The 18584-nt window shown below is 30.2% G+C and overlaps 1 long non-coding RNA gene across 1 annotated transcript; it reads right to left on the bottom strand.

Annotated features, from left to right (window-relative positions):
• Positions 1-9627: 9627 nt before the first annotated feature.
• On the bottom strand, positions 9628-14186 carry LOC126845749 (uncharacterized). Its single transcript, XR_007686818.1, has 2 exons — positions 14005-14186; positions 9628-9887 (listed from the first exon to the last, which is right to left on the bottom strand). It is a non-coding gene; the product is annotated as an uncharacterized LOC126845749 (long non-coding RNA).
• Between the last annotated feature and the right edge of the window lie 4398 nt (positions 14187-18584).

Here is an 18584-nt window from a genome sequence, read left to right as displayed (position 1 = left end):
TTGCCGGTATTTTATGTTACCTTTATTATTATATTATAATATAGTAATATAAGAAATTGGCAAAAGTTGTTGGTTTTGTATTTATTTTTTGTGATTCCATTACCTTTTATGGTCCAAATACATTTCGTCTGTGGTAGTGACGCATGTAATAAAGGCGATTCTGATATTTTTGCGGTGCTCGTGTAAAGGAATAAAATAAAACCAAAAGTTCCAAACTGAAACTGTGTAATATGCCTCGAGACATATTATGCCTATGCGGAGAAACGTAGTTTTCTCAGACAAAACCTAGCGTTGCGTTAATTCGATAATATTTCACATCTCGTTGCGGCGTTCCCCCGCAAAATGTGCAAAAAGGTGACAAATGAACTTGTTAACCGACTTGAGTAAAAAAAAAAAAAAAGGAAGCAAAACGATGATATAGTTTTTGTGGAACGTAACGTGACGCTGTCATAACACAGGTCAGGGACAAGTTTGACTGACACGGGATACACCGCTTGGTAACATACACGTCGTCGTTGTGGTAAACTGTTAATCGTTTTTAAAAAAAAACTTTACGTTGAATACTTCATAAGACTTAAGAACTCGTGACCTCCTCGAGTAAACGGACGACTGTAAACTTTATCATAAACTCACATAATACTATATAATATGTACCTGTTAACTACTATATAAGTCTTTTCATCCAACGTCATGGTAATTGAAAAAAATAGAACTTGTTATTGACTGAATTGTTTTTCAGTAGCTGTGATGTTGACTAAATTAGTCGTTGTGTAATTATATACAATGATGACAATAACGATATATAGGCTAGATGCTAGCGCCTACCCTATATAGGTCCTCCACAACTTTATAACACGAATTAAAACAACAATATTGCACGCGACTCGAGAAAGTAAAAAAAAACCGCGGTAGGGAGTTAATATTACATGAAAGTTTTAAATTCCTGGCCATCTCGAAAAGTATGGTTAAAATTATGGTCATGTACATATTCATTCAATTCATTAAATATAAAGAACTTGTATACCAAAAAAAAAACTACTTTATTGCAGCACAACTTAAAAAAACTTTATGAAATGTATGTTACACTATTAAACACATTACCAAAAGTATAAACGTATCGCTATTATGTCCAATTAAAATTTTTAAAAAACCCAATTATTTATTATTTTGAGTACACAAATGAAATTATTGAATGTATAATTTACATATCCAACGGTCAACCAAAAATCGCATGTGCTTTAAAAGTGACACCAGTAAACAAAATTGTGTTTATCAATCCTCAAATAAAAATCATATTTTTAGATTTTCGTTTATTTTTTGACTTGTGTCCTTTTCGAAACACACGTGGAACAAGATAATTTTCTGATATTTTATCAAAATACTTGAAGTCACGTGGTATTTATAATTTGTATACTCTTGAGTTTTTGTACAAACTCCAATTGCCAATGGTTATTTTTCACACAACAATTTAAAAATAAATTAAATTTCTAATTGTTTTGTTGAAATTTGGCATAAACTATTAATAGTAAAAAAATATAATATAATAGTTTTTATAAGATAATATTCTTCTTCTCAGTCGTAACTCGATTCCGAGTGTCGTCGTGACCATATGCATTGAGTTCTGCATGATGAGTTTTCTTGGGATTAATGTCATGGTAGGTTCCTTCTTCTTTCCATGTCACAGCTTCACAACCAGTAAAATCTCCCTGATTTTCGCTCGTGAATGCTCGATTTCGGCCCTTAGGGAAATCATCTTTCGATGACCTAACATCGTAATAGAATAGCTTGCTGCTTTGTTCCTTGTACTCGTAACCCGAGTATTACAGACGTCAACTCTTCCGGGCTAGAAGAGAACCTGGAACTGCTCATATCCCTGAGGCGGTACTAACTCTTGTGAGTGTACCTACCCCACTACACCAATAAAACAATATAATTTCCAGTAAAATATTATTAAAATATATTTTTGCTCTGTGGTATATAAATGGTAAAAAAAAAGTTATTTTTGTATGTAAATTAAAGTGAAAAATATGAACACTACCGAGGGGATCTATTAAAAATTATATTACATTGATGATTAACCGAACAAATTATGTCGATCAATAGGTATATTATTTTATGACACGTAAACAAAACAAATATATAATGGCTTGGACACCCAATGACCTACAATCATTAGTCTAGAAATTATATAAAGTCCATTAATGGTTTATAATTATAACGATTTTGCATGATGGCGAAACCGCCAGGGAAAATAATAACTAGGCAATATAACTATAATTTGTAAGGGTTCAATTGCAGTGTGATTATTATTGTTTCCAGACAGAATAAATTAATGTTACTTTCACTTTGTGCCTTATACCCAGAAAATAATACGGTAAAACGATTTTTCTTTAAACTTGTGACAAACTTACTTATATTTGCTATCACTCATTCGGTTTTCGATAAGCCAATGATGAATTTACCCGTCGGAGTTTGTCGCCTGTTGTCCCCAACGACAAAGTACATGTCAACATTAACTAACGGTATACAGCTAAACAACAACTTTATTACCCTATATACAAGCCCTTTACACACAATCATCTTACACCTGCGCCCTTATTGGATAATATGTGTTTTACAAGTGTAACTACTATATAAGTGTCTTCTAAACTTCATAAGCGCAGACTATAAAATCGTGATCAAACACGGACAGTTATATTAATTAGAAGAAGGATCACAAACGTCCTGCTTCGTGTTTCAAAAAATTTAGTATAAACATTTTTCTAAAACAACTGTGGACTATGCCTATGCCCTATAGGCTATAATAGGCTTTATATTAACACAAATATGTATTGTTTCAACACTGAAATTGTTTGCCAAGCCTTTGCACGATTTATGTATACCATATTCTAGTATAAAACGATTTCTATTAGCTTCATAAGTACTTACAGATTTATTAAAGGTTTTAAAAATAATACATTTTATATTTTAAACAATAAGTATTTTTTAAATTGAACATTTTGAACACTTTTGGGGATGTTAAATTTTTTAAATTATGTGTTGTATTCACAACGATCAAACTATAACTAAAAAACAAATTCAATAATTTAACAGGTCATATTCCCTATGAATTGTTTTAGGCCAGATATTATGAAAACACTAAAATATTAGCCAGAAACTTGATATGTTTACTAGCCACCTTAGATACTAGCTTGTTACTGCTTGTTAATATACTATTTTATTATCTATAATTCCACCACTACTCTAAATTTACTTCAACGTGACATGAAAATGCTCTTTCGTGGTCGCAGACTCGGCTGAAAAATGTTTTTTTTATTTAAACAATTGACGATGACACTTAACAATTTAACTAAAGAGAAATGGTAAATATCATATTATTAAGAGCTATGATTATTATAAACTATCAATGTTTGCTATTGTTCCTGAGCTTTAAAGTTAACTTCAAAGTTTCTATGCTAATTGTCATTAATGTTTAACAAGTAGTAGATAGATAATAATAATTATTAATAACTGTTAATCTTTATTCAAAAAGTAGAATATTTTCATATCAAAAGTGTATGCGGTATTATTAAAAATAAAAACTAATTGCTTAGTGTTTTTTTGGGTGGCTTAACACTTTTGGTTATTTCGGGCTTAGTGAACTTTCATTTAGTCCAATGTTAAGTACAAATAATAGTCTGTTAAATCGATTCGTTTCGGTATTGTTGATCACCAACGATACCGATACAGACGCATGGAACATTTTTTGTTTCAATTAATCGACGCCACTTATATTGTCTTAGAAAATAAAACACAGCCGATAGAGACGTTTATTTTCGAATTGGGATACAGTGAACATGAAAAAAATACTTCGCTAACGACGAGTCGGATAAATGATCATAATGCTCGAGCCCATAAAGATCGTTTGTCATTCGGTAATTGCAAGACCTCCATAACAATTCGCAGTCATCTTCTCAGCTGTATTGTTTATGGTGAGCTTTGGTTAGACGGCGGCCCAGCAAACGATTTGCAGCTATTGTTTATCAATTGCTTTACAGCAGTAGTTTAATGTTGCGTATCAAAAAACTTTAAAATAAAACGGCCGGACTTCAGAGTGTATATTAATTGTTGGGCAATTCCACGTCGCTCTGTAGTAAGTGGTTTTTATTTGCCGTAGATGTATATGTAGGGCGTATTGCGATCATCTGAAAACATTGCACTAAAATCAATGTAAATCTGTCAGATCACATCCATTGATGCAAACTATCCCAGTTAAATTTGCATAAGTTGTTGTGTTTATCTTACCGAGAATGCCATGCAGCTAGGAAACTAGGAAGTTAAGCATGCCGTGTACACCCAAAATAGGTATGTAATTGCTCATTGGCAAACATCTCTGCCAAAAAGTAATTGCACATTTGGGACGCGATATAGCACAGACAGGTATCATGATCAAGTTGCGCCAGGAACGCATCGACACCCTCTTAAAGTCTGTAAGTGAAGAGTGGAAGGTAGTGACTGGAAACAGCAGAAAAATGTCAATAAATTTCGAAATCTCCAATACCATTGAAAATACTTCAATTTCCTATTCGTTTGGCTTTCGCGATGGCCATAAATAAGTCTCAGGGACAAACAATAGCCATTTGCGGCTTGAACTTGAAAAATTCATGTTTATCACATGGGCAACTCACGGGTACACACGGGCAGCTAGTGAACGATTATAATTTTATTTTTTGATGGTTTTTTTAAATAAATCTAACTAATACCTAAATAAAAAAATTGGCCTTTTAAACCCATAGATAAAATAGTAAGCTTTTCATAAACAAAATAAAAATTGAAATCCGTCTAATAGTTACGCCGGAAAATGACTTCTACGAAAGCCATTTTTTATCAAACATTCGCCATAACCGAGCGAAAAATAACTATACAAATTTTATCACTAGAAAAACTTAATAATATCTTTTTACATTAAAATTAGTCGGCATAATTAAAATGGTTACTAAATCAATTTTTGTCAAAATATATTGTCTGACCACTGCCCCTTAATAAATAGTGCTTTCCGTTCCCCTTCTGTGACTCTTTCATTAATCGGATGTATAATAACTCTTGTGACAGCAGCCCTGCGTCGCGTCCAGTTGATTACCGGTCTAATATAAATCATTAATATTATGAGCTCGGTCAAACCTACTAAATAGGTGTTTACAAATAGCTATTGTTGTTACACTTTAAATACTCTGCTATAAGCCGCGTTAAGCCCAGAATCTATATAGCTATTACAACTTAAATACAAAGTAATTATTCAACGTCTAGTGCAATTTGCATTGACCATTACCTATCTACTAAGTTTTCCAATAACTGAATGAGTATAGTTCCTTTAATGCTTCTATGCCTTAAGTCTATTTCATTCGATACTTTGATCGATTGTTGACTAAACTCTAAAAGCGCCTAATCAATTTTGCTGCAACTTTGAGGACTCCATAGTGTTTAAATTAATTATTAAATAATACAGTTACGCTATCATGTATTTATTTTAATTAAGTTAAAATAGCCACATGCAATAACTATATTTATTGAAAATATAATATAATGTGTGTAATTATTTTAAAATACATCAAAAACCACTGCCAAATCATTGACACATGACTTTCTCAAACTGAATTCTATAGGAAATGAAATTACTAGAAACCCAAAAGACAATAGATTGTCATGCTAACATAACTGATAAAATCTCTTTTCAAAGTCAGAAATTATAAGGTAAAGTCGACTAATAACAGCAAAAATAGATCAACAACCTTTGAGCTAGGTAACCGAAATGTTTAACACATAATGATTTCAGTTATCCACATAATCTATGCAAATTTCAGATGACTAAGTTTAATACTTCGCGAAAAAAAAACTTAAATGCCCATTTGACAGTAAGACATATTAATATAGTCATACTCCTATCCCGAGATTCGACAAACAAATGGTCCAGGGAGCCGTAGCTTCCTATTTGAGTAAACAATGCATGTATTTTGATAATTGTATAATATAGTTACCAAAGTATATACCTATCTATGTATTTAATATTAATAATTTATTTCTATAATTATTATTCAATATTCTACAACTATTTCTAATAATATACCTTTAGCCAGATGTTTTCTTTTGTATTCGTTATTTTTCGGAGCCCTTATCTTATACAACTTGAGGATTATAACTCGAAGTATGCAAAAATATCAAATTCTGACTATGTGTATAATAATCAGAACCGTTAAGTCTTATGAGAATTGTAAGTATGCAATTAATTTTAAAGACAAATATGCGTAAGGAACATATATATTTTTCAAAGTACTTAATCCGTTTAACTTAATTTTTATACTTCTCGTTTATAATTGAATAAAAGGAATTTACAGCAGCTTAAAATGTATGTTGTTAAAATACAAATTATATTTTACTTCAATTTACTCTAACCACTTTTAGGTGATCGTTTAAATTTTACTAACATATATTTTACTTACTATTAATATAATCAACTGGAGTAGGTACTAGTAGTACATTAATAAAATTCGGTCATCAAATTATTTGATTAAGAATATTATTTATAAATGATTTAAACCCATAATCATCGTTAATGAAATACTCGAAACACCCAAATAGGAAGTAAATAATCGGATTTTACGTTTGTCTTTTCATTGGAGGTCTAAAAAATATACCCCTTTGAGTGCGATTGTGTCCATTATAAGTGTCATGAACAAATTATTTAATTTGCTACGATAAAGAACTGGAAATAGTGTAGGTAAACCCTAAAAAACCGTCGATGGATATTACTTTCATTTTCATCGTCCCGGGGGACCGCAAACGTGTATTATAGCCAAAAGAAGCAATGAAAACCATATATGAAATGATCGGTCTTGTAAAGGAAGTAGATTTTAGCGGAAAATCGAAAAAATCTCAAGGGAAGCGTGATGAGAAGAAGTGTTTTGGCTTGATTCTGTGTCGTTAGGATACGTATCCGACTATGTAATACGTGTTTTTATTTTGATTAGAACGATATAGCACGTGCAATACTCGTTTGAACTTTTTTTTTTATATAAAAAAAATCTCGCCTCATTCAGTTTTTTCGGTGGACTTGAATAACACAACTTCTGGAGTAGATTTAATGAAAATAAAACTGAGTTGTGGCAATCAATGCAACATTGTCATGGAATAAACTCTTCTCGTGACATAGGTTCAAACTGCTTGCATATTTTATTTAAATTTTCTGTTGTTAAAGATGGTTTTGTAAAGCATTATGGCTGTGACATCATTTTTTTTTTATTTGAAAATATTTACAATCTATATTTTATATACAATAAGAAAAATTTAGGGCTAATTTATTTACAACGCTGGACGACTTGATTGAAGGAGGTGTCCATTGACACTACTTCAGTATAATAAAAAATTAACAATCGACCACATCCACATGATCAGTCAATCTGCAGAAAAATACAATGAAATAAATCGAGAAGTATTTACATATCTTGTTACAAATAAAAACTTTTGAAGAAGAATATATTTTATTTGATTTAAGTTAGCGAGCCGAAATGTTAAATACATGTCGCGTGTATCATACTGCGTGGCTTTTGTTCTTGTTGTTGTTCCTATTGTAATTCATAAATTCCGCCACTACCTAGACCATTACTGTGATGTTTTATTTTAACATTTAAATACAATTTTTAAATAGTTTTCTCACCCTTACTTTGTTGAACATGTTAAATAGTCTTAAATAATTAGGATACTATATGTTTCCACTTGTATTATATCTTACAGTGGTCAATTTTTTTATGAATTAGATAAATATACAGCAAAATACAGCGTTTACAGCAAAATATTGTATTTTTTTATCTAATAAAATCTATTTCTTAGATAAATTAGCAATACTGTTGAATGTCTGTATGAACAGATATGAGTATAATTCGTTCTATAAAGTTTTCAATTAATAAAAAGACCCTTTAATATTATAATTTATATCGTTTACTTAATATTGGATTGTGTATTTACAGCTGTACATTTGTTTTTATCAGATATGCGAGTTAGCCTAGAATTATACGAAGCAACAGAACCGCCTTAAATACGGATATTTGTATAAAACTAAATTACTAGTATTACAATCTTATATCATACACGATATTTTTTTTAATAACTCTATGTATAAAAACTGATAATTGTTTGATATTGGCTATGGTGTATTCTGTATCAATTGTTACTAAATTAGTTACAAACCATCAATGGTTTGGCTTATTATTGCTTTATCAAAGAGGTAGCTGCGCTTGCCTGGAAAATGTGTGTTTCGAATCTCGGGTTGGAGAATACCTTATGATTTCTCGTGACCCATTGAGTCTATAAGCACCTGAAATTTGCGTTTTATTTGCTTAGCTGAACTTAGTATGTGTTATAATAACCCAAACATTTCGGCTATCTAGCTCAATAACTGTAGAAGTCATAACTATTTATGCAACTTGCGGTTACTGCGGTACCGTGGTTTCCTGTATAATCAGTCTACAGGAAACCACCGTACGAACTACGAGCAACCTCCAACCAGTTTTTAAAATGGAATGTGCATGTATTAGGAAACGTTGGCAGACCAATCAAACTACTCAAGTTGTGTAAATACTATACCACACTCAAGTTTTAATAATATTTTGCTGTTATCAGTCAAGTTCGACTTAACTTATACCTTTTGACCTTGATGGTAGATTTTTGTTTAATTATGTTAGGATGGCAACCAATAGTCTTTAGGTAAATAGTATTGTAATTAAAAAAAAAAAATTTAATATTGGATAAGTTATGAGCCAATGATTTAGCACCGTTTTTTTTTTTGCTTTTATTAACACGGAATCATTATTAATTCAGGTGGAACTGATAATTGTTGATACCCATATTAACATGTACGACCCATGCAAAAAACTCAGTCAGAGTAGGTTGAAACTTCCACATCAATCGTATTACATAAATGAGTGTACCCGAATTACCTTTCAAGTTTCAAAGGATTAAATTGTCTTCAAATTTCGATAACTTGCTGTCAAAACATCACTAAATATATAGGTTTTTCGTTAATACGTTGTATTGTTTCTTTAATTATAAAATTCACCTATAAAGAAAATTATTTTTAACAGCTTTAAATGCTTAAAACCCCATAAAAAAAATATGCGCGTTCCATAAATACGACGAAAAGCTTAAAACATTATCTATACACGCTCATTTTGTCTGGAGCGTTTCCATCAGTAATAATACTGAAATAAACATTAAATACATTGAGCTACTCATTTAGTATTCTTTTTTTATCCAACTACGGGAATCAAGAATAATATGTGGGTGTTTTAAATTGAAACACGCGTAAATACTGATGTATAATTAATAATATTATATTCACTCATAGTTATAATTGATTTGTAAGCCTAATTTATCCTTCGCATAAACACTGTGATTTTATGTTCAACAATGCTCATAATTTGTATTATATTTTGGTTTTTCGGGGTTAGTGATGCCTCCATATAGGGAGACTATACAGTCTATACAGAGTATGAATAAATCTTTTAAGTATACGTTCAAATTATAACAGTAAGTACCATAGGACTTAGTAGCGTTATAAATGAAAACAGTATCCACGAAAATAACATACTACATGTGTGTGTTATAAAACTAATTATTTATATTGTTATTATTTCAATATACAAATTAGTTCAAATAAATAAAGGCATATCAAATACAACGAGTGCATTTGTGCATCTTTGACTGCTACATTATCAGTAACATCCTCCGTAACTTCCATAGCCGTTACCACAAGCACCGTTACCAAAACCGTTACCATAACCGTTACATCCACCACCATAAACGTTTTTCCTCATTGCAGTAGCTTCCGTAGTCGGCAACACGTAAACGATGAACAACTGTAATAAAAACATATAATATAAAATAAGTACAAAATTAAAAATAATACATACACAGTACACACATATATCATTATAAGTTAATGAATAAATTAATTAATTAATACAAAACGAAAACATATTTTTCAAATTTAACGAAATCGTCGTTGGCGAAGTGGCTTACATCCCTTCAAGGTTGAGAATAATTAGTCAAATTCAGTTTCTCTCCAACATACAGTGACACATTACTGTTATTGTTGTGTTTTTGCATACAAATTTCATTGAGCTCATATTTTACTTAATTTTTGTAAGTTAATATGGCGAACACACGTACCATTTATATTTATTTAAAATCCGGTATTTAAATGTATAACATGAAGAAATCCTATATTATCTTATAATTTGTATGATAAACAAAAATGTTGCGTCGTTACTTACTTGGCATACATATTGATGTACAATTATAGTTTCGAATATCGGATACTGTTTTCAAATTGGAACCTGCAGACACTATATGTGACTTTTTACCTAGTTTGGATCTCAAAAAAAAACCTCAGTCGTATACCATAGTCAATATTCTGGCGCCCTTATCTTATTTTTAAACTAAAAAAGTAGTCTTATTCTGTCATATTTTATTTTATTATAATCTCATCATCAATAATGCAAATACGCTACAAAAACAAAAATATTGAAATAAAATAAAAAAATACTCTCGATTGATTGCTCTTGCATTATTCTTTACGCATACACTTTGTCGGTCAACCCTAATGAATACCATATTATACTAACAATAAGTTGACGTTTATAAATAGTACCACACAAGTCTACCAGTTAAGTGTTACAAAATCAACGCAGATAAATATCGAAAAATAAATATATTATTATGTTTACATTAGATACACCTAGTGTGCATCCCACTAACTCACATAACATCATTCAATTGTACTCAAATAATGTTGAAATTTGTGATGAACAAAATAAATATTCTACTAACGTAATATTTGATTATGAAATAAAAATGTTAACTGTACATGCTTTTGTACTGGACAATAATGTTTTATTTGGTGAACCTAGAAACTCAAACTTTTACTAGGTAAACAGTTTTTAAACAATCGCTGTCTATACAAGTAGAGAAAACATGAACAAGAGATCAATACAACTCTTTAGTACAAGGTTTTTCCAAATTTTCAGGATAAACGATGGCGTACTACTAAACAATTTAAGTATAACTTCAACAATAATGCACATTTCGTGGACTCAGAATAAAAGAGTTAATTTTAGCAGAATATCGTTGTTAGTTTGTTATAATGATTAAATCCACATATTTTATACAATGCCTATACAATGTGCCTTAATAAATGCTAGTGTAGAGGCCCCTTAACCAATCTATATTTTTTAATTTTTTCTTACGATTGCAAACTACAATATGGGAACCTAAAATATAAAAATTAACGTTAGTACCTACTCTTTTATTCTGAGCCTACGATTTATAAAAAAACACGTATATTTTAACTAATTAACCAATTCATTATTCGATTGCACAACTTGGGAACTTTTATGTTCATAATTTTGTCAGATCAATATGTGAGTTTGTTGATTCATTAGAAGCGTATTTATTATAGCTCAACACAAAACAAATGCATGACGTGATAGCATTTTATATCAATATATAAAATACTTAAACTTGAACCTTTATTTTTGAAACCTCTTAATAACCATTAACATAATCGGTTCACTTCCTTCCGACATTTTCATGACATCATTTCAAGTGGACGTATTTATATCGAAACGAAGACGCCAGTAAAGATGTCTACAGTTAACATAACTATTCAATTATTTTATTTTGCTAACCAAGTCCTAAGAACATAAACCCCAATTCCCTCCGGTGATTTTATTAGCTATATTTTAAATACCATTTTATTGTATTCATTTCTTCAGTATATAGCCAAGTGATACACTTATAAATATATTTTGTATATTTATTAGTATCTAACGCTGTTATAAAACACTCACAACACACAAAAATCAAAATTAGGCGTTTTATATTATTTTTAATATAAAATTATATATTAATTTTAAAATGCATATAATAAGTAATTATAAGTGCTAAAATTAATTATTAGTAACAAGTGATAAATAACAAATAACAACAAATGGTGTGCATTAATAAAAATGAGTGCAGTAAATTCAAACGGTCTCTGCAGCAATCTATTTATATTAATTGTCTTACTGTTAAATTTAAAACAATAAAAAATGTATTGGTTATTTTTAATTCAACTCGTAGTTGGTACGTGAATGTTTCATATTCATTCAATAAGTCAAAACCTCTTAATTTGAGCTATTTGTTTTTGTACACAACAGGTGGTAACACATTTAAAATACGATTGAACATCATATAGGTAGGTATTTTCTTAAATTATTTTTATCAAATTTTTCTTAATTATGCGCCGCAAAACCATTATATTTAACTAATTAGAAACAACTATTGTTATTTGTTTTTTTTTTTATAATTCATAAATAGTGCAAAAATAATTCAAAATATAATGTATTAAAAAAAAAACAGCGGCGTAATTATTTGAATCTAATCAACTGCGGTTATATTATTTTACTAGATTTTGTTTTTTTAAACTATATTGATATCACTAGCCTTAAAATGAAATTGTTTCAAAAAAAATTGCATTTTTTGTGGAAAAATATCTTTGGTGCAGCATGTTTGTACGAACATGAATGTTCATCAACAATAATCGTCGCAGTTTCCACCTCGTCCACCACCGTGTCCACCACCGTGTCCACCACCGTGTCCACCACCGTGTCCACCACAGTATTCACCACCACGTCCACTATGGTGTCCACTATGGTGTCCACTATGGTGTCCACTATCGCGTCCACTGTCGTGTCTACTATCGCTTCCACTATCGCTTCCACTATCGCATTCGTTGGAACACTCGCTATGGCAGCGTTTTTCTAGCGCGACGGCATTAATATGACCGAAGACGGCTAAGAGCAACTGTAACATAAGAACACTTGTACTGGATTTATATTTGTATGCATTATGCATAGTATATGTGGTGTATTCATTTATATATATAAGTGAATTCCACATCTCGAACCTGAGAGCAATACTTTCGTGGTGCACTCTAACCGAGAGGACAAAAAGAATTTCGTTTGTCCTTATCAGCCGCCCCTCAGTTACTGTTATAAATTATGTCCGACCATATCCGGCATACCTCGACCACTGAACTGAATGATTAATTAGTATGTACATTTCACACATGAAAATGGGCATGTGTTTGGATGGAAAAACAATTTCTGCTACTATATGAAAATATCAGTCTATCCCATGCTCTTATAACCAGATCTGGTAACTCACTATACGAAAAAGTGTGGCCGATTTGTTTATCAATTGCACCTGATAAGATTTTAGAAACAAAATACAGGCCTACTGCCCTGTTTAAACGCGAGTCAAGTATTATTTTAACTCGGCAAGTTTCAGTATTAAACGCAGATTAAATTTAGTTTCCATAGATAACATGCACCTAACGTTTTCGGTATTACTGCAATCGACACCGACGGTCTAAAGGTATTAACTTTCAAAAAACTTAATGCAGTTGCGCTGAACCACGTAAAGGTAATGTTTTTAATTATAAATCGTCTACCATTGTTCTAAAATTTCATATTGCCGTTATTGTATATATTCTTCCGTAAACTCTATGCATTTACAATAATTATATTTACACATTAATGTTTTATTTGTTTGGCGAGCGAAGATAGGAAAATGCGTCGAGCAAACTGATATTTTTGGCGCTCGCAACCGCTGTGCTGTTTGTATAGATTTCGATAAAGATATAGGACATGTATAATAGTATCCTGAGGGATTTTCGAGAAGCCCACGTACTCGCTCGTAGAGTTGAACCTACGTCGCGTGACGCGTACTCGAATTATTCATGAACCGCTAATTATTTTTTTCCATTAAACGCGCAATGTTTTTTTTATTTTTTATTAGTAATTATTGTTTTTTTTATTCACACGAAGCTCTCACATAGGTGTTATATATACTGTATGGGTGGTCGAAAAGCAAGGCAAAATTAATAAAAAATTCCACTCCAGTCTTCGACAAACAACACCGGCACACACTTACCGCGGCGGCGACAATGGTCCATTTCCGGATTTGAAACATACTGAAAGCCATTATAGTGTTATGCGTTGTATCGCTGATTTGTGTGGTATACTTGTTGATGACAGGAATGCAAAATGCTCACTGATGCATTCCAATGGTACCGCCGCTGCCTTTTATAGGCAACCGATTTTGTTTTTGACAAAGTTCACTCACCACCAAATTCTATGCGATTCGATGAGATACCATATTTTTGAACGTTGAAATTTTGACGTTTGTCAAATAGGGTTTTTTTTGGTCTATACACACACAGAGGCACGTAGTACATCAGAAATGATACGTTTTACTGCACTTAGTCATATCGGTAAACATTGTATTTTAATGACGCAGATCAACACATATTATCGAGTATGTATTTAACAGCCGTAATGTCTACACATTAATTAATCTAAATGCCAAACATTAAGACTGATTTCGTTAATTTCAATAATATTACATGTGACAATCTAATTATTAGCGTTATTTATTTACTAACCGTGTATATTACAGCCCATAGACGATAGTTTTACTCGCCGGTGCTCATTTTAACACATAAGGAATTCATTTGCAACACTTGTGGGTTAAATATTTAGCAAAGAAATAAAATAATGAAATATTTAAAAAAACCTTAACTACAAAAATAATACTCTTTAGCATATACGTACTCTGGCCTGCTGAGCAAAAGTGCCATTACAATTTTTTTAAACACCAATTAAACGAAGTAAACCCCTATTTTACTTGGTTTTATCATTTTTTTTTTTTAGTTACGGCACTTTTGCTTAGCAGGGCAGTATTTTGACAGTATTTACCATCATGAGTGCATACAACAGACTTGGTTTTCGAAAGGTTTTCTATAAAAATCTGTCTTCAGATATTATATACCATATTATTTACTATATCACAGCTTAGTAAAATAGGATTTGTAAAAATGATTAGTTTGTTGCAATGTGATTGGAATCGACGAATAGCCCCGCTGTGGCCATTGATACTCAAATCACTTATTCACAAGAACTGAACAAACAACAAAAGTTACATTAAACTTTCCATTTTCATTTGGGCTAAGTTAAATAATTACCTATCTTCAATCCTTGGACAATTGGTTTTGATACAAAACAATTGTAGGTCAATTGCTTATTTAAATTGATAAAATTAAGCACAATCGTGTAACACAAAAACAAATACACTCATTCTCATTGTTATGATAAGTATTTTTTCAGTATATATTAACTTTGTCGCTAGAAACAATGACCGGTTAAATCGTTATAAAAAATAATAACTCAAAAGCGATAAATATTCCATATAAAAATCCACCTGTATAATGAATTTATATTTTAACTGGACTGATGCACCAGCCACCAGCCACAAGGGATTCATGTTTTCAAACCAAATTAAATTGTCTATAGAGAAAATCCACTATAAATACGTTTATCATTGGTTTTTTTACCTAAATTATCTTATGTCACAGTTTAAAAAAAAAGAACATGATAGTGGGTTATACTGTTTACGTAATGTTTTACTTAGTTGTATAACTATTATAATAGTGAAATAAATAAACAAATAGTTTGTTAAAAATATTTTAAGTATTGCTTTGAATGAATAATTGTATGTTTTTAAATATTACAATAGAAAACATACTTTTGACCAATTGTCCGTTTTATACTTACCTTATTTGTGCAACTGCACGATTTCTTTAAAACATTGCATTTTTATTAGTTTTAATTTTTTAAGCTTAAAAATACTTCTGCAACAACTTATTGCACAACATAACAATGTATAGAAAAAAATCCTATATTAGTAACTGAGTAAACTCAGTTAAGGGTATCCACACTTACAGATACATCAATTCATGGATATGTCCTGATAATTTATGATTATTTTCTATCTATAATTTCCTTGCGATATATGATGATAGTATAGTCTTAATTATATGTTCTGGCTAAACGTTTTTCATTAGTTTTATAATATCTGGCCTGAATCGATTTACTGGCAACATTATCAGTATTTAACCATTCTCATAAATCAATTTCCGTAGTTCGCCAGTAAGTAAGTGCCTAAAAAACTCATTTCACCATCCTTATACATAATATATCGATATATTCTTATATATCCTGCAACTTGATGTACCTTCGGATCATCCAAGTGTGGATACTCTTAACTTTATTTTCAGAATGACCCTCCATAATCCATATCTATTATCTCTAATATTATATATATATATATATATATACATAAATATACAACAAATAAATAAAGTTCCTAGTTTAAGTGATTTTTCCTTAACTTAGTGAAATAAAAGAGGGATTTCACTTAAATAATAACTTTTAACCAATTTTATTTTCACCGGTACATTCGATTGTATCTAGTACCGCTAATAGATACTGTTTTTTTTTTTTATGACAAAAATTATTTAAATAATATTTAGGTTAAGTGTATTCAAATACGCCATTTCTTACTATGGCATGTACAACGATTCTTGCGGGCACCAGTATTTTACCTAATACCTAATAGAATAATTGCTCTACAAATATTTGTCGAACTATATAATGTATGTTTGTACAAATGTCTGTTAATTTTAATACTATAATATTTTATAGATTATTTAATTATCTATTAATTATTCAATTCATAATGGTTCGGCTATTAGTTAGTTTATTTAATTTAGTAAACATGACGTCTGAAATTGAGCTGTATTAATTATTATGGTGTCAATAAACCTTTATAACCTATTATAGCTTTCATAAAATCTACTTAACTATTACAAACAGGTCTAAGCAAGCAGTATATAGTACTTTGCATTCGAAGCGTAACACACTAAACATTGTATGCTAGGTACTTAGGGCAATTAATTGGTTTATTCATCTGTCAAATAAAGTACTTTATTATAAGTAAATAACTGAAAACAATTCGTTTGTATATTGTGTTACAAAATAAAACTTTTTAAAATTTACTACAATTAATTAATTGACCGATACGCGAAAAAATGTTTCTACATTAAAACGAATGAATTATGTATATGAATTTTTAACGATGACATCATAGATGTTTTTTGCCAATCCATTGGTAATAATATAATTATTGTTGTTGTATTTTAATTCTGCTTCCTGATATTTCGATTAAATATTTATTTAACTTTATAAATGATGGTCGTGATACTATTTTAATGTAATATTTGCCTTTCGATCAATCAGTTATGCACAACAAATTATTAGGTATTAAATTATTTTATATCGTTTTAACAGTTTTTAATAATTAAATAAAAAATTAACGACCTTAGTTAAAAAAAACGTTCTATAAAAAAAATAATTTTTTTAAGTAAAAACCATTATGACTTTTATTTTTAAATTAATATTACGTTTTTCGAAAATATTTTTTTTCAACATTTCAAACAGGTGTTATTGTATTTGACATAACCATAATTTATAGGCATACATTACCTTTATATACACTCATATGTTTTCATACTACGTACGTCGTACATGTTAATATATGCTAATAACATTAACCCAATTTCTCTTGTCTACTTCAATTTGTTTTATTTGATGATATTAACAACGTTTTTATATTGACGAATATGTGGGATGAAAGCACGGGTAAGGCATAAGTTTCGTATAGTGAATTGCACTGTGCATTATATCTTAATTAAAGAGTTGTTTTAGTGTACGTTTTGATCAGCTCAATATGATGATTTTTTACTGGATATGATTTTATTTACAACTAGACTAATAAAATATATTAGTATCACTAATGAAGATTCAAGTAGGTATATATATTATAGTCAATGATGTCGTAAACGTTTTGTATTAGACTTGTAGAATCCATTGTTAAGTTTAAAAATAAATGAAAACTTCCTATTTTTAATCTTGATAATTGTGATAAATTTTGTAAAGCTCTTCTAGACGGTTTTAAATTGATTTATCCATCAAACTCACGAAGAAATTATTTTTTCTACTCTTTTTGTATGGCCGATAACCGATTTGTTGTAATTTTATAGCCGACAGTCAATATATATTTCCTAGGTATTTATTTATTTAGTTTAATTATTTGTTTACCAAAAAGTATTGACAAGTGTAATAAAATGTCTCGATAACATGTGGGGAGATTTTTTTAAGCTTCTGTCTTTTGTACCGCACACGTTAAACATATTTTTTCTTGAAAATATGACCAAACAAAACATATCTAGTAATAGGATCACTCTGCGGGCAATAGCCGTGGGCGACGATCGTAAAAACGACTGCTGGCACGACAAAAACACAATTCGTCGAGTAAATTTATTTTCGTCCAAAAAGAAAAATTCGGAACACTAGTTTATTTACATCAATGCGATTGTATAAAGGCTTGACAGAAAAAAAATTATAAAACCTCTGGAGTTTGAGTTTCGCTTAAAATAAATGTATTTTAATAAAAACATCATATTATCAATGAAAAAAAATAAACGAATAAGTAAATAAGTAGGTAACGCGTCAATATATTATTTTTTTAACGTCTAATATAATAATAATAACTTATAAATTATATAGATAAGATTTGTGATTTAATGTTATACTCGAATGGAAATTATATTCAAT

Source organism: Adelges cooleyi, unplaced genomic scaffold, assembly GCF_023614345.1.
Source record: "Adelges cooleyi isolate 19-005CV unplaced genomic scaffold, UGA_ACOO_1.1 ACOO_flye_CR_arks_rails_tigmint_CR_PRNA_8, whole genome shotgun sequence".
In the NCBI taxonomy this organism is placed as follows: domain Eukaryota; kingdom Metazoa; phylum Arthropoda; class Insecta; order Hemiptera; family Adelgidae; genus Adelges; species Adelges cooleyi.
This window is presented reverse-complemented; position numbering and strand designations above follow the sequence as displayed.